The 24,406-nt window shown below is 36.8% G+C and overlaps 1 protein-coding gene across 12 annotated transcripts in view; it reads right to left on the reverse strand.

Annotated features, from left to right (window-relative positions):
• The window catches only part of ANKS1B (ankyrin repeat and sterile alpha motif domain containing 1B), a 393,118-nt gene that overhangs the window by 124,645 nt on the left and 244,067 nt on the right, over positions 1 to 24,406 (reverse strand). Inside the window, exons 18-19 of one of the 12 annotated variants that reach the window (XR_014934339.1) lie at positions 6,381 to 6,587; positions 3,151 to 5,517 (exon numbers count right to left, since the gene is read on the reverse strand). The exons of 10 other annotated variants lie outside the window; for them this stretch is intronic. The gene's annotated coding sequence lies outside the window, so the exon portion shown is untranslated. Of the gene's footprint in view, positions 1 to 638; positions 825 to 3,150; positions 5,518 to 6,380; positions 6,588 to 24,406 lie in introns of those variants that run through there. One more of the 12 variants, XR_014934338.1, reaches the window with a different exon arrangement.

The following is a 24,406-nucleotide window of genomic DNA, read 5'->3' on the forward strand; positions in this document are numbered from 1 at the left end:
TTGTCACAATCCACCCAGATGCTGTCTAATGTGACCTTTCTACTCTTATTTCGCTGTGCCGTTTGCCATAAGATTATTTTCAATCTATATGCTCCTTCTTAACAAATTTGCCTTAGCTCTCTCTTTATCGACTGAAAAAGAGAGTGGTTATCTTAATATCTATGATAATCTGTCTAAAGTAGTACAGTGAAAAGGACTGCACAGGAAATACTTTCATGTCATTTCATTCTGCTTCTTCAGTCTGTTCAGGCTGTTTTAAAGAGGAAAGAAGCAGACACGGAGTATTTTTATAGAAGGCCAGGAATATCTGATGAAACTGCCTTATTTATTAAAGGGGAGTCAGCAGGGCACTGTCTCTGTAAATTCAGTTGCTGAAGGAATAACTTTTATTTTATGCAGCCAAATTTGTGAACTGATAAATAACAATGATCCTTAGCTACTGTCTGAGGGTGTGAAACTCATACATGAAGACAAATTGCAAAACCTGTGTTCATTTGGTGTCATTTAATTTGCTACATATTCACTCCTTTATTTTTATCTAATGCAGTAAGATAATGATGATCACAAGCTAGTGATCTTAAAGGGCCTCAGGTAAGCCAGCAATATCCTTGTATAAGAATTATGTTAAAGGGGCTTACCCAAAATTCAAATGGAGGGCTGTGTGTTATCTTCTGTTCTTTACAGAAAGTGTAGAAGAGGTGATGGACCAATAACTCCTACATATTTGAGAGCTCCCATCCTGCTATGCTCCAACAGATGGCAGGGCTTCCGGGAATTTCTAGGTTTTTTTCTGCTGGGATCCTATGTAAGGTATGGTTGTCCCTCTGCGTGAAAAAAAGGCAGAAGAACAAGCCATCATAAAACATAAGGGATATCCTTGTCTTTATTCTGTTAAATGAATTCACAACGTACGAGAAGCAGAAAGCTGTAATTACTCTCTTTGGTTGCTAGATAGTGTTGCTAAATTTTAAGCACATCTTTACAAAGGGCATAATATAAAATCTCTTTGTGTTTTAACGACAGTATTTGTTGTCAGAGCGTTACCTCATCTAAGTGTTGGAATCGCTCTGAAAAAATACCCTTCGTTTTAATGTGTCTATTGTTTATTCAGTACAATAATTTAGTGGGTACAACTTCAAAGACTTGTGTCAGGTTGCAAGAAGGAGCATCTGCCAACTACTAGAAATGAAAAGCAGACAATTCAAATGTACAAACATGGAAACTTTGGCCATCCTCTGTTCTCAATTACTTTAAATTATTTCCAGAATAACTACTTGGGAAGTGAATAGCTACTTTGAAATGAGAAAACACAACTGAAAGCAGTATTTGGTTATAAGTTTTGTAAATATATTGTTATTTTCTGCCTGAGAGTACAGAGGTGAATGAAAACGACAGTTAAGATACACCAACGTCAGTACACTTAACTTTACTAACCATATTGCTGATAAAAGTCATCTTAGAAATGCTACTTGAAAAGAGTCTTTATATTTGGCAATTAAGACATTTAAGAAATCTGTTGGAGGAAAGTTACACAGTACTGAATTGAGTTGAATAAACTCAGTGGAACACTTACAGCTTGCTGTAAAATATATGTAATTTTCCTCTGGATATGCTAGTATATACTTATTTTTAGTTATCAGAGAGAGCAAAAAGAGTTGGAATCATAGAGTATATTCAATTCGTACATGCTTCCAAGTTTCAAGTGTACAAAGAATTGAAGCATATTCTGAGTTCTGAATGTGAAAAATCCCACTGAAGTCTTTCTTATAGATTTAAGTACTTACAGTTAAAATACATTATATTAAATGCAGTGCTGGATGTGACTAATGACACTGGGAAACTACATGAATGAACACATTCTCATACATAGCTTTCTTTTAAAATACTTTATATAGTAAGCACTACACTGCGTGGAGTATGAGATCAATAGCTTTTGTTTTGCTTCTGTATCTTCCACAAATTATTAGAGGTAAAGGTTCGGTCAACCAAAATGTAATAAAGTATTACATTCCATTAGAGAGCATGTGAATTAGGTGAGCAGGCCAAAAGTGACCATTTTAATTCAGCATGATGTATCAGCAAAACAGAGCAGCTGCCTTGGGGTATTAGTGGCTCAGAGCTTTAATTTTTCATTACTGTATATAATTACTCATACGTCAGAAAGACACTTTTGATTTAGTTATAGAACTTTAAAGTATGCGAATCATATGCTCATCTTAATTCTATCCTAGAAGTATTAGTCCAAGCTCCAGTACCTTTAAGGGAGTAAGAAAACTGCCAATGCAAAACCAGAACTTTTAGTTGTATCCAGGTACTTTGGACTATTGAGCAATGCATTGCTGTCTGTACAAAAAATTGCAGCACCAAATACTTCAGCTTACAAATGACCCATTCTAAATCACTTCTCCACCAGTTTTCAGCATTTGAGTACCCCAGTTCTAAAGTTACTCCAAATAAAGCCCTGCTTTTATGGGAATTCAGAGAAAATTCAGACACATATGTCAAAGTGTATTTGAAATGGCCAGATGATGAGAGAGATATCTGATTGAAAAGCATTTCCAGAAATATTTACTTGGAAAAATTGCGTCTCTACATTAGCAACATTTGGACTCATTCTGAGTATAATTTTGTGTTCCTATTCAGACAAAGAAGTCACATAACTGAACAGATGACAAAAAAAAAGAAGCTTTAAAAATGAGTATTACGGAATAAGAACACAACAAATTTTGAACTTGCAAATGCGACTAGTAATAAAAAACTGTAAGCTTCTTTTAAGCAGTCTCGGAATAGCAAAATACTGTATGACTCACACACCCAATCAAAGCTCTTCAAAACAACTTCGATGTTGAATTTCAAATATTTGCAATTGTGAACAATATACACACTAGAACTTACTCAGGGAAATTATCTCATGAATACATTTAGGAAAATTATAAGATCTTCATGACAGAATCACATGAAGAAACAGGGCTAAAAGTAACTGAATCTATTATTCACGAGGAATTATTTCAAAATCTTTAGTCATCACCGATATGAGTGAAGGAAGAGAAAAATTACTTCTAAGCAAGAATAGTATGATACACAGTAGTCAATGTACACACCCTTCCTCACAACTGCATTGCTTACTTTTAGATATGACAGAACACAGTCTTTGTTTTTACATTGTTTACCATTTTTATTATAATTTTTGAAAGAGCTCAGCTTTGTTACAACCACTGTAATAATGCTCTGTGACATGCAGTACAAGCAGAAGAAAACAAGCTTTGTGCCAACAAGTTTATTGGAGGAATGTTTTGCTTTTAGCTTTCCATTAATTTCATTTGGAAATAAATAAATAAATGACAGAGTGAATTATTATCAACACATAATCAATATGCACTATGTATATGGATAAACATTAGAGTCATGGATCTCTATGCAAACAGATCATGAAGCAGCAAAATAAACAGTTTGTACAATTTCACATTGTACAGAAAAATTACTTGCAACCTTTAAAACTGTTAACTTGGCATTAAGGTAAATTATGCTAGCTGTATCCAAACTGAAACCCAAGCCCAAGTAGATGTATGTAACTCCATCTTTCATGCTCTAGACCTGCAGTCAGTGAAGCCATCTGGGCATGGATCACTTAACCCCTACTACAACTGATTGCTTGCTGTAGACAGAAAGAAACCTGAGTGAGAAAAGAAACAGTTAATTTGGAAACTTGATAGTATTTCCATACCTTATAAAAAATGAATGGCTAATGTGGCTTTGAGACAGAGCTGTGAATTGCCTCCAAAACAAATCTACTAAAGGTATGCTCCAGAGGAAGCCAGGATGTCAGTTTGAACTTTGGGAATGACAGCATGCTCTCAGGTTTTTAATGTTTTCTGCCTCTGCCCAAGAAAATGTGAGAAGACAGTTCTCTCTCGGTCTACAGAGGCTTCTTATATACAGTTGCAAGGTGGTAAAACTGGAATAGTATGTATTAAAATCAATTTATTTGAGTAATTTTTACTTCAGTGCTTGCAATTTTAAAATTCACGTCCATAATTCAAGCAGATGACTCTAAGGATGGCCTGAAAGACAGCAATGCAGGAAGAAGAATAGACATGGTTTCAGGTCTCTCATATAGACGGAACACTTTTGGAGTGGAGAGAGCAAGTGAGAGAAACGGAGAGCCCAGTGCTATGCACTCCAAGGATGATACTTATTAACTGATCAAATTTTGGTTTTAAAATTGATTATGGCTTTTGCAAAATTTGAAAACTCTCAGGACTCCTGTAATTCATTGCTGCCCTATAACTCAGTCTCATGATTCACCATTGCACATAAACCACAACATGAACGTTTGCCAGTAGATGACTTTCACTCATTCACATCTACATCATCAAAGGAAGATGGAACGATAATGTGAAAGGCAAGAAAGCAGCCCATAGAAATAAATATGGGAATAGTTTCAGAAGAAAAATCCTAGGTTTTGCTCACTGACAGCAAAGCTGTGCTTCCCTTTTCATGTTCTGTTACAGTTCTTATGTCATAACTATGCAAGCACAGGCTTGTTCCTAGCTAAATGAGGTTAATAGGAACTGGAAGTATAGGATATCCTGAAAGACTTCTATTCCTAAAACAAAGGCCACTGCAGTAGACTGGATACATGACAAACAGGAAGTCAGATAACACTGCAGAGTGAGGAGACAAAAAATGGGTACCATTCTTTAGGATATATAAGATAACTCAGTATATTAAAGCAACTAGGTATATTAAAGCATCTTAGAATAGAGACACTTCTGTTTGAATGATAGCAGGGAAGAAAGAAGTTTGTTGCTTATATTTTTGTTTTAATTAGAAAAGCCAGCAGGGAAGGTGGTATGGGGACTTGAAAGACTGCCTTCCAAAGGTACACAAGGAGGTTTTCAGAGCTTTTGTCTCAAAGAGCAGAACCAGGAATACTCTTGGAGTTTTGCATGTTGCAGAAGGGGTTGTTATGCATGTCATTTTTGCATATCTTACTGGACAACAGGCACTTAAAGAAAATATTTTTTTTTCCAGCTTTTGCTTTTATTCTACTTTTCTAGGGGACAGAAGTGTACTGCTTTCCCGCTAATTCAGTTTAGATGTATAGCACACCTGACAGGGGACACTGACACTACAAGCATAGCCATAGCTTGGCTATGAATGCGGCAAAGTGTCTTCATTCTTCAGACAATTGGTCCAGGAGATTATTTTATCTTTCTAACTAGCTTTCTTCTGCACTTTTCCTTTTTGCTGCTGTTTTTCAGTTGTTGTTTTTTAAAATGCAGAGTATAGCATCTCCATGGGAAGTTAAAGGGGTTCATATCCTGCTCTTCCCCTTACTTGTACTCTTGGAATTTTGCTACCTTCATGACACCTTGCACAAAAGGGGGAAGACATCATCCTTTGATCTTCTATTCTTCCATAAGTTCAGAGTTGTTGTACAGCTGACCTGTCCTTTGGCTTCCTTCTGTCGTTGTGAGACCATATGCAGTATCTTCTCACTTCGAACTGCAACATCTCAACAAGAAATCAAAGGTATGAGGGAGTTAAAAGCAATATTCAGTGTAGTGCATTTCTCATCAAGTATTAGATATGCAATATGTGAAAGATAAGTTGGCAGTGGAGCAACACTGATTCAGATCCTCTGAGGACCTAATACGTAATATTGATAAGTCACTTTATTGGGAATACTCCTTGTTAACGGACCAAATGTTAAACGAGGCTAAAACAGTAGATACTGCAAGCTTGCATACTCCTAATCCAGAAGGTCCTGTTTACATTGGTTAGCTTTAATTATATAAGATCTGGATGACCTTCTGGCCTTGCAAGCTTTAGTTTTCAGTACTAGCAAATTCAAGATATAAAATTCAAACTTACTAAACCAACACAGTGAAAAAATTCATGATAATGTTTAGCAACTTGGCAACTACAGAAAAAAGGTTGGGCAGCTATTCTGGTGCCGTCATCTGAGCACCTTTTTTGACCATTAAGAGAAATTACTAGACAGGCCATGAATTAGGCTAGTTGTTTTCTATTACATTAATTTAAGTTTATTGTTTCTTCTCAGGAACACTCCCATTCTGCGAGGCATGTATCATTTGATGACAGCTAACAATGAAATTCAATATTCATTCTGGGGGCCAGTATACCTGTTGTGTCCAAACAGCATATTGAAAACTAAGGCACCTTCTTAAAGTGGAATGTAAAACTAAGAAAATGACTGAAAAGGACGTTGTGATTGACCTATGCAGGCTTGAGCTGTTGATGAAAAAATGTATACTGTCTGTATACATTTTCTAACAGTGTCTGTTAGAAAGTATGACTTCTGCTCCCACAGAAACACACACTCATAAGAACCATGATATTAAAAAGAAAAATACCTTTTCTGGTGGCTTCATTACTTTTGATAGCCCTCTGTTTCCTCACTTCTTACAGTGAGCTCTCATGCAGGTCCAGAGAGATGCTTTCCCTTCCAGAACAGGTGTTCTCTTTTTCTTGATCACTTTTTGAATGCTTTCTGTAATACCTGCCCTCCCTTCATAATACTTCGGAGTGTTCTTTGATGGTGTTCAATAACATGGTAGACTCTGCAAATGCAAGAAACTACACAATCTCTTAAGAAAAAAAACCCACTTGGGATGAGGTAGATGTATCACCCTACTGCAGAGATTCATTTCTCCAAACTGAGACAGACAGGACTTAGCATTTGGTTTCATTCATCCTCGTTGTGACTAACATCCAAGTGATAGCTGCTGAATGCTTTGGAATAATCAGAATTAGAAACTTTGAGTGTTTCTTAATGTTTCTCTGAGATGCTAAACGCAGTGCATTTTCTGATCGAGGACTTTCATAAAACAACCCTACATACTCACTACTGACATGTACAGAAGTCTTGTAGTCCAAGGGAAACAATGAATACTATGAATACTGATATTACAGGTGGCACAACCCAACTAAGTAAAGAGTGCACTACACCACATGTAGTAAGCACCTGCCTCCTCCTGGCTCAGTAATCTCCTGTTGCTATCCAGATGGGAAAAGAGTCATATCTTTACTTACCTACTGCTGCAGCACAGGAGAGTGAACTGAGGCAGAATATGAACAAAAACTAAAGGCTGAGGCTACAGCTTCATATTTTTTGGTGTTTCTCTCCAAGCACTTCTGGGAAAACAGTCCTTTTTGTGCAGCAGGGAAAGAAAGAATTATAGATCTCATAAAAACAAATACAGACTGCTTCAAATCTAATTCACCCATTGCACCCAAGAGAAAAAGATCAGAAATCTAAAATTGATAGGTTGTTGTATATAAATTCAAATACTCATTTATTTATTTATTTCTGTCAAATGTGATTTGAAACCGTGGGTCAGAGTATTTTATTTTGTATGTACAAAACCAGATTACTTGGCTAGTTTGCTCAGAAGTTTTCCTAACAAAAATGCAGTAAGACCACTTGAAAGAGAATGAGGCATAAGCTCTTCTTTTGCATGCCAAACCAGACATCAAGTTTTCGTCAGTGCTCCCATCAACTTGCATTATGAAGCAAAGAGAGAGGAGCAGACAACCAACCCGCTGAGTGAAACTACATCACAACCAGCTTTTGGATCAAACAGTAATGCCCATTAGAGTGCTTGGAGCCTGTGGAGAAAAGCTGCTCACTCCAGAAAGGATACCTCTGTTTATGGCTAACATACTCAGTGAAACAGCCAGGGAATAAGCCCAGGCACCACACTGCTGATATTCCACACTGATTAACAAACAGCCTTCTCCTTGAGATGGGCAATTAGCACCTTCAGAGGCACGGTTCACAGGGCCAGGGACCGTTCTTGTTTCAACATCTGCTTTTCTAGGATGAAATTCTGGATGAACAGGTGAGAGTCAAATCATATCACTTCATTTCAGAGGACTGTCCCTAATGATGATTAGTTAGCAATCTAACTCAGTCTCTTTATTTCTAGCATTCTCTAAATCTCCCTTAAAATAATAGATGCAGGTTTCTCTGAAAGTAATGCCTCCTATTTATTTTAAGAACACTATTTGATAGAGCAAATTCTCTGCTACAAAACACTATTTTTCAACATAGTCACCACTGTTAGCTATGCATTTGGGAGTTACCCTCTTTTCCAATCTAACTAGCATAAGAACAAGAGGTAATGGCTTTAAGTTGCACTGGGGAGGTCCAGGTTTGATATCAGGAAGAATTTATCATCTGAAAGAGTGGTGCTGCATTTGAACAGGTTGCCCAGTTAGTGGTGGAGTCACCATCCCTAGAGGTGTTCAAGAACTGTGTGAACGTGGCACTGAAGAACATGGTTTGTAGACATGGTGGGGTTGATGGTTGGACTAGATGATCTTAGTTTTTTCCAGCCTTAATGATTCTATGATTCTATGCTTTTTGCCAGTTATGAAGAAGAGCCTGTATGCTGAAATTGCAAAAATTTGCACCACGGGATGTGACCCACTGTTTCACAGCTGCTATGATGGTGTCATTACCAGGAAAATGTCACTCACACAGTCCATCTTTCATCAGTCAGAACAGATGGAATTCAGAAGGCACCAAATAAGGATTAAGAAATGGGTGTGGCTGGGCAGTTCAGTCTAGATGAGCAGTGTGCTCCAGTGTGGTGTGGGGTCTGGCTTTTTCACGTTTCAAAAGAAAGGCTGACTTCTCAAGCCTGACTTCAGTTTCGTAGGCATTGCTGATGGTTTGTCCAAGTCCCAGAAAATCCAGGAGGATCTCTCCTGTTCTGACACAAAAGACAGCTCACATAACTTTACTTGCTGGGGGCTGTGTGTTAAACCTTTTCTTCAGTGGGGAATTCACATGTTGCCATTCCATGGTCTGCTGTTTTGACTCCAGCTTGTAATAGTGACACCACGACTCAACACTGATAATAGTGCAATCCAGGAAATTCACCTTCAGCCTCATATTGATTCAATATGTCCTGAGAAACTTGTGTATGGTGTTCTTTCAGTTACTCTGTGAGCCTTCGTGGGACTCACCTGGTGCAAACTGTGTGATATTCCAACATTGCCACCATTGTTTCTAACACACTGAAGATTTTCAGCTCTGGCACACTTCCCTGGTGATAATATACTGATTCATATAAGTAAACTAATTAAGATGGTCTTCATTTTGTGGCATTAAAGATGTGCATGGCTGTCCAAAATATGGCTTGTCCTTCAAGTCGCTGTCATCACTGCTGAAACACATCACCCATGGCCTCACTGTGCTCACATGCACTGTTTGGTCTCCATAAGTGTTTAGCAAGAATCAGTGAATGTCAGTGGGTGCAAATTTTTCCACACAAAGGAATTCAGCGACACACTTTTGCTTCATACACACTTCTATGTCAGACACTGTTTTGTCAGACTGCCCCTCTGCTGCCATCTCTCGCACAGCAACAAAACATAATGGAATACTGTCAAGAAGGTTCAACCTCTACAGCCATACTGCCACCATCTGCCTCTGATGTCACAGGCTAACATAATAAGATGGGAAACATTACTTTCAGAGCATCCTTCATGCAACTTAATTAGTACTTACTTTATGCTATTTAATTCGCCACCTGAAAAACATCAGTTTTCTGGCATATTACTCAACACTCTATCACTGCTGTGATGCACATATTGCTCTCATCCCTGACCACTACAATAGAGATCACAACTGAGAGGTAACAAGGTAATTTTTTGCTGGGACAGAGCTCAGTTACACAGAATTTGGATATGTACTTTGTGCAACTTTTATTACCCATTTTATGGTAGCCTTTGAACACGTCAAAAGCATCATCACACAGTAAATCAACAGTGCTGCAGTATGTCTTTAAATACTGTAATATTGTTTATCAAGAGTCTGTGTTAAGTTAAAATGATGTTTATGCAGTGCAGAAGTTGTTCCACACAATTTTCCTCATTTCCCATTTGAATATATCTAGGGAATGTCTTTGCTATAAATAAGGTGTATAGATAGCTAAAAGCTATCTATGGCAAGAAAGACTTGGATTCTCTCACGCAAAGGAAGAAGTCACATATCTGACAAAAGGAACCAAGTAGAAATGTTCAAAATATACCTGTAACATTAACTATGTTCTAAAGAGATTCACAATAAAAAATGATTACCTGCTACATCTGTGCATCAGCAATCCCCAGCAAAGTAGATTTATGCCTACTATACTCAAATTTTGTCAAAAGAGACGTAAGCAAATAGGTCACTGCATTCAACTCTATGAACTGGCAGAAATATCTAAATAGACTGGAATCACAAATACAAAATGGCATATGGAAAATTACTGATATAATGTCAATTATATAAGCAACCAGGTTATTATGTTCTGGAGGTTCTTAACAACTGGAGCAGAAAAGGAGTTACTATGTTCACTAAGTTTCATAAGCTTGCGATGAGGTGTTCACCTCCATGCTCTGTGTATACATGGGCCCTGGTTGTTGGGTCATGTCCTGACAGATCCATGGGAGCCCTTAGCACCACAGCTCCAGGGAGGCCTGACCTATGTAGAGCCCAGACACTTCTGGACTCTTGGTATATCTGTTCTCAAAAACCTACTCTTTCCACCACACTTCCAGTGATAAAGCACTGCTTTCAGCCTTCTGCAAAGTGATTCCAGTATACGTACCATGGATCTGCGGCATGCGTTACACATTGGCTTAGTTCAGATTTAAATCAGATAGCTTGAAAGTTCTGTTGGTATATTAACGAAAAGTTGACTCATTTCTGGCTCAGGCATTGTCAGTAGCAAGGAAAGGTTCTGCAGCCGAACTACAGGGCGTCCTCTTCACCCCACTAATGCTCAGACAAGGTACGGTGGAGTGTTGGAGTTCTGCAGTAAACCAGGGGTGAGACACCCCCAGTGCAATTTCTGTAATACCATAAGACTTGCAAAGAATTGCTGATGAAAGTTATTCACAAGCTAAGAAATATGAAAGGATTGATTCAGTGGCTGTCAACAATTCTGTTGTGAAGAATGAACTAACTTTCAGTGGGCAAGCAGGTGTGTGGGACCTGTGCACTGCAAGGCAGGCAGTCGTAGCAAATCTGTTGGTGAAGGAAAGCAGAGGGATTCCAGATCACCTGCTTTTTACCTGATCAAATGGAAATAAAATTGAAAACACCAACAAAAAAAACATAGAAATTACTCATTTTTTCTTCTGTTGGCATGGATAAGAACATCAATTATGATTCAGAAAGCCACTGTACCAAGTGCCACTCAGAGAATAAAGCAATCTTTGCTCTGAGGAGTTTACAATATTAATGTAGCAATGTCTACAGATGAGCAATGGAAAAAGTAGCCGGCTTTAATTTACAGTTGATGTCAAATTTAGAAAGCAATCCAAAAACCTGAATATCACAATATGAGACTCCTGAGAAAGAGAAAAAATGCTGGAAAGAAATAGGATTATGATGAAAGATGTATCACAGTCAAATAGCTAGATTATTCTTGGCAAATCTTTGTATCAACTTTTAAAGTCTTTTTTCTTTTAAGGCATGTATAGTAATACAGCAAAACAGTAAGAGCAGACTGCCTGAATGGTATTTACAACACAAATCAAAGGGATATACTGGAGTGTACATTAAAATTTAAACCTTTCATCTGCTGATTATGTGACAGTATTGTAAGAAAGACAAAAATGGAATATTTTTGGCATTAATTAAAACTCCCTGTTGAGATCCAAGTAGTTAGAATTTCATATAAAATACTGTTATAAGCAAGACAGTAGTCAAGAGGAGTTTTAGCACAACTGAGACAAAATAAGTAATATCAGGGTAAAGCACATTCAGCAGGAAAACAGAATAAAGCAAAAGAGAATCTAGATTTTTTCAAGGGCTTCTTAAAAAATGTTCTGAGAAGAACCAGGTGAGGACTGTGAAGAGGGAAAGTGTCGTTGTTAGGTACTAATATTGACTTTTTCTAAAGAACTACTGTTTTTAACTTAAAATTGTTTTTAAATATCTACTTTGTCCTATCAGTTTTATGGCTTCTCCGTGTTTGTCTAAGAACAGTTATCACTCTTATTAAATGTGATATAGCCTGCATAACAAAAATTACAGACAAATAAACTTAAAAACGGAAAATTTCTAAAGATGAGTGTTCAGTAATATAATTTTCAGGTTGACAGTCAATATCTACAGAATCACAGAATCACAGAATCACAGAATTACCCGGGTTGGAAGGGACCTCAAGGATCATGTAGTTCCAACCCCCCTGCCTAGCAGGGCCACCAAACATACACATTTACTAGATCAGGTTGCCCAGGGCCCCGTCCAACCTGGTCTTGAACACCTCCAAGGACGGGGCATCCACAACCTCACTGGGCAGCCTGTTCCAGGACCTAACCACCCTTCTAGTAAAGAACTTACCCCTAACATCCAACCTAAATCTTCCCTCCTTCAACTTAAAACCATTTCCCCTAGTCCTGCTATTATCAGCCCTTTCGAAGAGTTTACTCCCCTCCTGGATGTAAGTTCCCTTCAGGTACTGAAAGGCTGCAATGAGGTCACCCCGCAACCTTCTCTTCTCCAGGCTGAACAAACCCAACTCCCTCAGCCTGTCCTCATAGGGGAGGTGCTCCAGCCCCCTGATCATCTTTGTGGCCCTCCTCTGGACCCTTTCCAAAATTTCCATATCTTTTTTGTACTGAGGGCTCCACACCTGGACACAGTACTCCAGATGGGGCCTCACAAGAGCAGAGTAGAGAGGGACAATCACCTCCCTATCCCTGCTGACCACCCCTCTCCTGATGGAGCCCAGGATCCCATTTGCTTTCTGGGCTGCCAGAGCGCACTGCTGGCTCATGTTAAGTTTCTCATCTATCAGGACCCCTAGGTCTTTTTCAGCTGAGCTGCTCTCAAGGACAACTCCTCCCAGCCTGTACAGGTGCCTGGGGTTCTTCCGGCCCAAGTGCAAAACCTTGCACTTTGCCGTGTTGAACCTCATTAGGTTCACCCGAGCCCAGCTTTCCAGCCTGTCAAGGTCCCTCTGAATGGCATCTGTTCCCTCCACCGTATCAACTGCACCACTCAGCTTGGTGTCATCAGCAAACTTGCTGAGGGTGCACTCCATTCCCTCATCGATGTCATTAATAAAGATGTAAGGTTGAAGGTTAGTGGCGAATGAATTGAGATTACCTGTAGCACATGATTTGAGCTCTCATTTCTGACTGATGAGAATTCATGTTGTACTGTAGATCTCATTGGTTCTGCCAATGATTTCTAAAGGATCATCAAGGCTGCTGTTGATTGGCTCATATTTGCTACCTACAAGTCCATCTTCCATCAACAGACATCTGATGCGCAGACCTTGTTTATCATATTGATTCTGTGGTATTTTCTGTAATATTATCCATAATAATCTGTACATATCACCCATTAACACTCCTATGAAATAAATTCGCTATTTTATTAGGAAAATGCAAGCACAGCTGAAGCAAACTGAGTTCTGTAGTCCATAGCAGGGCTCTAGAGCAGAAATCTGTTTAAGCCACCCCTTTATCTTAAGCAATGGCCCATAAAAAAAAGAAAATTCCCATGATTGTAGAGTTGCTCTTGGTTCTTCAGACACACACCACGCTAAATGACAGCAGCATTGTATATGCAATAAGGATACTCATTTAAAATTATACTGGATTAATGATACCTTACTGAAAGGAAACTAATTACAAGTTTACTGTGATTATACAGTACAGTTCACAGAAGAAAAGCTTTAAGCCTTAAGTAAATCCTAGCTCTAGCAGTTTGTCTGATAAATACTAACTATAATTACCAATGGAATTTCACTGTATAACTGTCACACCTTTGACCAAGAGTGTTCTCTACTTAACCAAGAAATATATTATTAAGATAGCCATTTTCATGTAGCTGAATATTTAATTTCTGACATATTCACAATAGCTAATAGAACAACATGGGGGGAGAAAGAAAAGGAAAAAATAAAAAAAGTAAAATTGCCGTGCACTAACATTGATACTTGTTAGAAGAGCACCAGGACCACCTAGTGGAGCTTTCACTTATTACAACGACTCTATGATGCTAGAAGCAGCAACATACTCTGCTTTACAGGAGACTTAAAATATAGTATTACTACTGAACCACAGAAGTTCGGGATAGGGAGACTCCTATGATTTCTGGCTCATATTCTTGCCCTGCAGGACTGTTATTTTACTGCACAAAACCGTTTTTCCTTTACTTTTTTAATGTTTTTAGATTCTTGTTTGTCTAATATATTATTTGGATACCTTTCTGCTTTCACACATCATATAGAGTTCTGTCATGTCTCCTCTGGACTCCGCAGAAGTATCTATAATAGTATTTAATTCTTTTACTGCTATCTTCAAAACAGAAGTACTTTCCTTTATCTCTCAATTCCCAGAAGAGTATGATACAATCTTTCTGGTGCTATGTGCAAAATGGTATGAAATGATGCACAGAAATATTAATGGAAATTTACAATATGTTTTGATAGCATATCTTACTAGAACCTATATTCAAACCGTATTCAAACTTATTGGTATTCTAAACTAATGTCAGGAATATAAGTGGGACCCAATGACTCTGCTTGTGTGGCTCTTCCATCTTCAGTATTAGCAGAGCATAATCAGATGTCATTCCTTCTATGCCACATATGTATGCATTTTCTAACAGACCACTAGAAAAATGTTTGTACAAGTTTTCTGGATAACAGATGCCAGGGTCTGAGCTACTTGAATTGGACACACCTTGCCTGAATAAGAGACACAGAATTTGACATACAATCTCAGGATAGAGCACGTGTGTATTAAAAATGGAACCTGAAAATCTGTTTTATAGAGGATAATTCTAGTATTATTCCCAAAAAGGCACGTTGTTAAATTGAGACTAAAAATTAAATACTTTTTACTCAAGCTGCTCTTCCGATATGTACCTAAGAGCATTTGTTATAAAAGATACAGCAAAATTTGTTTTGTTTTGTAATACATTTACTATAGAAGTAAATGTGACACATAGCTGCAGGACTGAAAGAACAAAACTAAACATACCAAAAACCAACAGGTATATGACTTTCCTAAGGAATAAAGTCGTACTTAGCAGCCTGGAATATCCAGTAATTCTTAATGATAAAAAGTGTTAGTATAAAACAGTGAACTAAAATAATATTCTCAGAACATACCAAAGCTTTCCAGTATGTTTCCACAATGGAGAAACAGGGTTCTAGGGCAACATGTTCTGTACTGCGACTGCCTTTTTGTGTGTGTGTTCCTTTTGTTTGTGTGCAGGTTTTTTTAGTCAATAATTCCTATTATATTTTCTCATGCACGATGTCATGTTCAGATTTACAAGGGTGTTCATTTTATGGAACATAAATATCCTCAACAGCAACCTCAGTACCTGAATAAGGATTGGATCCCTTTAACTCAGAAGAAAGAAACAGGCAGCTTTAAGGCATGAGTCATCTGATGCAATTTAAGCATTTGCTTTATGATGGGATGATTCATATCAAAGAAAAGACTGCATCTCTTCAATGATTAGAACAAGAATCTAGACATGTATCTCTTATGACTATGTCTGATTGTTAATATGAATTCCACTGACATAGACAGAAGATGAATTTTATCTCTTTGTAGGGATACTCTTCTATTGCTCTTCTGTTAAAGTACAGTATGGCCTGGTATGTTTTGTACAAGTTAAAGAAAACATGAATGATTTCTTTCAAAATCTCTCAAATCTCAAGTGATTTCTTTTTTGCTGCATAAAAGTATGCTTTATGTATGCTCCATTTTTATGTTCTAATGTATACATCTTTACATATCATCCATAAATCTCACCGAACGTTATTGCAATAGTCAGCTTGTACACTTAAAGCATTCTCAAGAGCCTCACAAAAAAAAACCCAACAAAACACCACCACCAACAACAACAACAACCCCAAACAAAAGCACTGAATAAGTGTGCTGGATTGCAAAAATATTGCAGATTTATGGGAAGACAGAGACCTCCAGAATTTTGCACACAGCACGTGCATGCACGCACGCACACACAATGATGTACACACCCCCAAGTCAACTTTTCAACTGTATTGAATAAAGCATCAAAGATACGAAACCTCCAAATATTTTCTTTAAGTATAATTACAACTTACTTTCAGCATGTCAGCTGAACAGGACAAAAAACTCAGGTGGGAAGCTAACAGCGAGTACTAACTGAGCTCTGAAACATCTTCATGGAAACAGCCCTTGAGACAAAAAGGCTGAAGCAGAAAACAACATAGACAATAAGAGGAATTGATTCTACATGGCATTCTTCAGGGAGAAGTGTCAGCTAGCTTCCAAAATAAATAAAGCATGCTACATTTATATTGTTGTACTCGTAGTTGCGTGTAAAGACTGACTGTGGATATTATCAGTAATACTCATCTCTTTTACAATTCAATAATATGCTTTGGTATACACAGATATCTCCCTTACCACATCATCCTACACTCACTTTGACTGATAACTGGAAAGAGTTTTCTTATTTATTTATTTATTCAGTTATTTAATTTTTCCACTTTAAAATCATCAGTAGGATGTGATAAAGAATCTAAGATTTTAAGTATTTAGAATCACGCCTGTTGTGATTCTGATGACAGATTTCTGCAGTATCACGACACATATTTCGGATTCTTATTCATTTAAACTTACCTTGACATTTTCCCATCAGAAGATTTACAATTCAGACCTTCTGAGTACATTTACAGTCAAACAAAGTGAGTTTCAGAACCAAGTAAATGTTTTCACTTCTCTGTTAGTGGATCTGTACTCCATTATGAGTAACATCTTTTTTGACTCAGTTGCTCATTATATACTTACACAGAAGAAGAAATACTCATTAGAACAATAATAACAACAACAAAACAGAAATGCTAGAATTCTGTTGCTTATAGAAATATTAAAAATAGTCAGCAATAAACACAAAATCTCAGCTTAACAGTGCCTACTGCACTCCATGCAGAGAAGACAGCAGCCAGTTTGCTTTTGCTCCTTATGTGATTTCCAGTGACCATTCAAAATGTTATGGTGTAAAGATGAATTAAATTAAATCAAAATCTACAGGAAAATGTCTTGTTTTGCCTTTTACCTTAGCTTAAATGAATTATCTTCAAAGAATCTTCCTTAAATTGTCAAGTTTTCATTGACTCAAATCTTACCTGGAACAATATCCATATTTTACTCCTTTTATTATTTTATGACATAGTCACCTTCCATTTTTTTCCCCCTGTGAATTATTGTTTTGATTTCCTGGAAGTGTTTGCTAACAATAGCAGGAAGAATACTGAGAGAACCTGTAATTTCAGATCATATTTCAGAGAGTGCTCTAGAAGCTCTCTAGCCATCCATGAAGGCAACTGCCTAAGGCAGAGACCCAGCAAGCTAACCAAAAGCTAACAAATTGGAAGACCAAAGCAAAATGGAATACGTAACTGTGAAAATGATTTGCTATATTTGCAACATATGAATGTATGAATGTATATTTACATTGTAGATATAAAGTAAGGACCTAGTTTTGTTTGTTTGTTTGTTTTAAACAGTGCTGTATATTCTGTGTATGTTATTCTCCTGTATATTTCTAACCTTTCTTACTAAGCAATTTAATGACATTTGTTTCCCACTCTCACCATCTCATCCTTGCATACAACTCCCTTATTTATTACTGTCTCCAGTTCTCAGTTTCCTCTTTCCCACGCTTTTGTTCCAGTGAATTTCCAAAGCCAACCACCCCATATGCTTAGAGACATACTGAACATCTCTATTTTTTTTTTTCCTCTCACTTGAAGTCACATCTTACTGCTTCTGCTTCCCAGGGAGCCATAGATTAAGAAAAAAATGTTCCCAGGTCAAAGTAGATAACAAAAAAAAATGACCTTCTTTTTTGTGGATGTCATGTGATACTGCTACTGTACGCTTTACAGTTAAGAGCAGGTGAGAAGAATTATTTCTGCTTGCAAACTGCTCTCAGCTTCAGCAAAAGCAGCAGCACAGATTTCTAACTACTCTTTAATAATGTAAATTTATGAACTAGCCTTGTGGTTTGCCATCCATCCTCCTCAGGTATGGCTTTGATATTTTTGCTTATATAAATCCTAACTAAATGTTACTCCTAAGATGGGAAGCACAATCTGCTTTGCATTTGGTTACATTCACTAAAATACAGTAGAACCATATTGCAAGTGGGAACACAAATGTTTAAAGTACTTAGCTCTGCATAATTCTGCTGCTGTGTTATGTGTGCACATGATTGTATATGCTCTTCCTTCTAGCTTACTGGGAAGGTATATGAAATAAAGACATTATGACTGAGCACTTCCCATCTTCAAGTAGAAATGCATGTGGAAGGGAGGATGACAAAAAAATTCTTTCCCATGATGGAGAAAGCAGGTGCATATAGCATTCAGCCAATATATGTACATCCAATTAATGTAGTTGGTGAACCTAACTTTGGCTCAGAGAATTTATGATCCAGCTTTCAGTGCCTGAAAAATAGTATAAGTAATATCAAACTCTGTTTTTCTAGTGGCATCTGTCATTAGCACACCTAAATCAAATGTTTGACACATGGACAAACAAACATAGATAAACACTGTAAGAGGTTTTGAGGCTGACTTTCTCTTTTGAACCCCATAAAGCCAGAAAGATCTATCTTTTTCCAAACATTAGGTAATAAATTCTGCAGTTTTATTTCCATGCAAATTCATTATGATTTTTATAATTGGCCTAATTTCTTTAAAGTAAAAGCAGAACTATTGCTTTATAACATTACTGTCACTGTGTTCATTTGCTTTTATCTACCACAAACTTTAGGCACTTTACAATGACCTTCAATCAATACAACCGATTTAAAAATGCCATAGGCTAGAAGTAGCTTTTGAGGGCAGCAAATGAACACATTTGACACAAGCAATTTATTCCAACAAAAAGAGCACAAGTAATTTACAAGAATCAAAATCTAAATGAAATATCCTAGAGGAACTACCTCTTATTACACTGTACAATTACTACCATAATGAATGCATTGCAGTGCATGCAAAGACTGCATGTTTGGAGGGAAAAATTCAAAATAGAATCTGTCTAAAATATCTAAATTAACATCAGATTGCAGAATCCAAAAAAGAACATTATATTTAAATAGTAATTCATTTTTCTTGCATGTTTCCCAACTCTGAAAAGGTTGAGTTGATAAAACATAACTCTGTATCCCAAGCTTTCCTGAAATACTGAACACAAAACAAATTGTTGCCTAGGACAAGAGAATATTTAGAATATTTAGTGACTATTTATTTTATGTTTCCTTATTTTTGTTATTTTGTTTGTCTTTTGTAGAGAGCTTGTGGGCTGTGATGAGAGGTTATTGTCTAGCTTATTTAGAGGGAACAAGAATTCTTGGCTTGGGCTTTTTCGGCTATAATCTCCTTTCTGGAGATTACATGCTGAATCTTAAATGTGAACCATCTTACAGAACACTAAGATTCTGAGAGAAAATCAGAAAATAAGGCAATTTATTTGCTGCCTGAATGGAGGGAGATTTTATAAGGATACTTTAGAGACAATAAACTCCCTGGCACTAGGCAGAGTAGGTTACTTTAATAAAAAAATTATCTTGCATTATAAATCAATCATTTGTGCTACCTAGCGTGTTACAGGACAAGAAAATGATCCTGCAGGTGGAACACAATAGGTGCTAAAATTGCTCAGCTTTGATTATTAGTGCTAAAAATTTCTGCCAATCACTACCTGATTATAATTTGTTTTGAAGAGTGCGTGGGGCAGAAGAAAAGAAAAAAGCCTTGGTTTTAAGAATTCTATGCTAAGAGCAAAGATTTACCTCAGAAAAGAGGTAAAACTCATTGTTAAAAAACATATTTTGATATAACTGAAACCCTTTAAATTAGAACTAAGTGGATAAAATGGGAAACCTATGAAAAATAAATCCCAACTTTTCAGTGACTTTACTTAAAGATTAAATGTGATTATTTTACAATGTTTGCTATCAGAAAATATTTCGTATTACTGTCAAAATACAAGGAAACACAAATATAGAATTAGGGAAATTATGGCAAAGTACTTATGTAGTCTTTTCTACTTAAATAATCTGTAGTATAAATGATACTAGATGGGTTAAAAGAGAATTATTATACTACCAAAAAAGTAAATGCTGTGAAAATGCCCAAAGCACAAATGCTTTCTCCTCCTTTGCTTCCCTGTATTTGAACCAAAGCACTGTATTTAACTAAAATAAGTGTTTTTTCCTCCCACCTCCTCCAACTATGAGCACTGTTACAATCCAAGCTGCAAGTAGAAAGAGGTAAACAGTGGATGTCTTGAAGAAATTGCCATGCTTTATACTGTCTCTTGATCTTTTGCAAATAACAGTGTAGGCTAAAGATGATGACATATTTAAAAGGTATTTTGCATTACCATGAGGAACAGATGGAAGTTTGCACATCAAATAGCTTAAGAGGCTGAGATCACTATTTATGCAAAATGTTACATGCAGAGCTTGTACATAAGTGTTAAACTTATTATGAAGCTGCAGTACTGGCTTATGGACATCTTCACAATATAACGGCTTCTATTAACATTTATAGAAATCACCACTGAAACACAACGACATGAAAACTGTTTCTAAATATAAAATTCACTGTCATTTACAAACTGAGTGACTGATGGTGCTGCTAATGCAGGAAGAATCTGACTGTAGAATGTTTTCAAATGCAAGATCCAAGGGAAGAAATTTACTACATGATTGCAACTGCTAAGTATTTCCTTCTTGAAAAAGGAACAAAAATGTATTAAAAGCCTTTTGAGACACCTGTGAGTGCTGTGGATGAACAAAATCTACATAACAATCATGTATGGAGAAGAAATGCTATTTGTATTATACGTCATAGCTTTTATTGTACATGCAGTTTACTTACTGATCCCATTTCAAAAGGAAATAGAGTAATTTACTGAGTTACTTACTAGCGTAGCAGCTCACAAGAATTAATGTAATGTCATTTGAGGCACTGTTCTACTAATGTAGAAGCAATGAGTAAATCCACATACATGTCTTAGCTCATCAAGAAATGCATCATGATGAAAGCTGTTCAGTGTCAGACCCATCTTCGGATTATGTGATTTGAAGTACATGAGCAACTATCCTGTTGTAAAAAACCTGCTTAAGATTTGATTGTATTATTAATGCATAGTTTTGCAAAAACATGAGCCAGAGGAGAACCTCATATTTCCTCATAACAACAAAGGCTGTGCATTAGCCACTTCAAAACTGTAGTTCTTTGACATACAAAACACCACAAATGTAGTAGATAGGCGTCTTAATGCATAGATTATTACTTGAGTAATGAGCAAGAAGACTCAAAGTTCAGTCTGCCTGGCAAAGAACTTTAAAGATTCCCATAAAATTTACATAGGCTGGAAATATCTGTCCCTCAGTAAAAACAAGCCTGTTTGACTCTTCAGGATGGCATAGAGAATCTGAAATATCTTATGCTACCTCAAATCTCTGAAATACAAAACTTCTGATTTTGCACCAGGTTGTCTCTGCAGAAGTGGCATTTACACTTGAGGTATGGGAGTCCTTGATTTAGCTTGCTAGATAATTATTTACTTTCAATTATATAAATTTAAGTATAAATAAATGTATGCATGTCTGTGTGCACACATGCATCTGCAGAGCTGTTTTTAAAATATTTGTTCACATAAATCAACTTCAAATACTTTCTTAATTATATTAACAAAGTGCTCATAAATATTTGGAAAGGCATGAATAAAAAACATGTAATACAGAGAATTTTCTAAACACCTATAGAACTTATTCTTAATACGATTCCTAGTAAGTTGAGATTCCACAGAATATATTGCTAGTGCTGACTTCCAGTCTACAGCAACTACAGGAAGAGCTATGGGCATGTTTATTAGTCAGCAGTGTCTCTGGGACTGTGGCTCCATGTTCTCTCAATTCCTTTCAGTGATCTAAAATGTAACATGGGGCTCCAGAGAGGAAAAGGAACAGAAATTGTAGATCTACAATCACAACATATGAAAATGTTATTGAGATGTAATGTTTCACTGTTCTTCAAAACCTGCCTCTGCAGAGTGGTACACTTGGGAAATTAACTAATAACAAGAGAAGAGTTGCAGAATAATTTGTCAAACAGAATCTGAAGGACAGCCCTCCTAAAAAAAGGGTGTCTTTCATGCCAAGTAGCAGGAGAAATTAAGTTGTCAAGTGAGAACTGTACAAAAAACCATCCATTTGGCATTGTATTACCAAGACAAGCTATGGAGCTGCTAGCTGCTCTGCTGGAATAGATACAAAGGCTGCTAAGCAAAACATTAACCTAATCAAGAAATCTGAATGCAGTATGTGATTAATTTTCAAGTCCTTTAAGCGGAGACTATAACTTGTATTTACATTGTAGGTGTTTTAGTTGGCTAATGTCTAAGAAGAGCTTTGAGGGTTAAGCTCAGTACAAAGGTTGCTATTACTTTCATCTGTAGGTGCAAGTTTAATATGAATAAGGCAACTCTGACTTTGAAACTAGACATGTATAGCTGGCACTCTGTGCATTTAAAGCTATGCAGAGAAGGACTAGAAAGATACAGCAAAAGGATTTTTGGAAGTAAGAAGTGGCTAAATGAAGTTTTGCCATTTTGCAAACCTCTTCAGTTTGCAAGAGAGATTACTGAAGGGAGAAATGACACAATAGAAAAGGAATTGAAGAACAAACTTTCTGAATTGCTAGTAACAATGTGTAAATTTGGAAATAAAGACCTCTAAGCTTGTCCCAGGAATTTAATAGCACATACTAGCAGTGGACACATAGATAAATACAACCAGAAAGAGTCAAAAGTGATTATTGTAAAAGTACCTCACATCTCAGAATCTTACTGGAGCTCTTTGAAACAGTCAAAAGTACATAGATAAAGTTGATGAACTGCTTGTCTGGGTTTCTAAAGTCATTTGACAAATCTTGTATGAAAAATATAGCAGTCATGGCATGATGCCATAAGAGGGGTCTTTTGCAGCTATATAGTTAAAATAAGAAACTATAGGAAAAAAAAACCAACAGTTTTCACAGTGGAAGTTGGTTCCTAGTGAAATTCTGAGGAGATCTGTAAACAGACCTCTGCTGTCCAATATATTTTAAAATTCCATTGGAAAGAAGACTATTGGTAAAATTAACAAACTGCTTCAGAAGTCCTTCAGCTGGAAGTGATTAATGACTGGAAGAACAATGTGCAGATAGCTCGTAATGATTTTCCTTTGAGCACAGCCTTCTCTAGTCACCTGTTTAAGGTCATTTTATAGACAACATAGTGTAGTGTATAGAGTCTCTGATCAATTTCAGCACGGTGACTTTAATGAACTTTTGTTACTATACTATAAAACATAGTGGGCTGCAGTTGCAACTTAAAATAAAGGATCACTTCTTCACACAGTACATATTTAAATTGGGAAACTTGTTGGCAATATTACAAATAGTTCGAAGTATTCAGTTATAAACTAATAGAAGATAGTGCATTGGTGGCTATTTTCTCTCTTCAGTATCACTGTTCTAATCCTTAACAGCAATCATTATGTCCAATTAGAAACCGGGAATGCAAGTTTTGAGAGAATATTTCCCCAAAAGCTCAAAATCAGGAATGTAACTGAATATATTAAACAATTTGTTAAACATTAATTCTAAAAAAAAGACTGGATCACCCATTTGAAAGATCACTGAACAACAATAGAAGAGGCTCACTCTGCAGGATGAACTACTTGAGAAAAAAATGTAAACCAGGTCACTTACATGTAACCTTCCTCCCAGGAATTCATCTATCTGTGATTCAAGGCCTACTTTCAGAATAGCACAGCTGTGTAACCACTCTCAGGTTGTTTTTTTGTTCCAAGAAAATTGCTTGGGTGTGAGAAGGAGCTGTAAGAAAGTACACAAGCTAAAAGCATGCCAGATAAGAAAGGTAAAATTGAAGACATAAGTAGGATTGTCAAGATGGGGAAACTGACACCTCAAGGATTTGAGAATAAACAAAACTCAAAAGGCATAAAGTCCTAAGGAAAAAGGGAATCAGAAGAAAGCAATTCAGCAATGTCACAGATAAGCCTGCTCCAAGGAGCAGCAGAAGCCAGAGATTTCCTACCTGAGTGATGACTACTTCACCATTAGACAGAATGACTCATTTTCTGGGGGGTGACTTAATGCTTAGTTTATTAGTCTTGCAATGCACTGTTTGTTTTGGACAGTAAATAACTTATTTTGTGCTTTTAACTTGTTTATATCTTGCATGAAGAATCTCTTTGCTAAAAGTTCCCTGAACAGAGTGACTTCCAAAGGGGGAGGGTTACATAAGTAATCCAGGATAAGAGACAAGAATAATGTGA

The sequence above is a fragment of the Coturnix japonica genome, chromosome 1, assembly GCF_054131305.1.
Source record: "Coturnix japonica strain WE chromosome 1, WE-NBRP24, whole genome shotgun sequence".
In the NCBI taxonomy this organism is placed as follows: domain Eukaryota; kingdom Metazoa; phylum Chordata; class Aves; order Galliformes; family Phasianidae; genus Coturnix; species Coturnix japonica.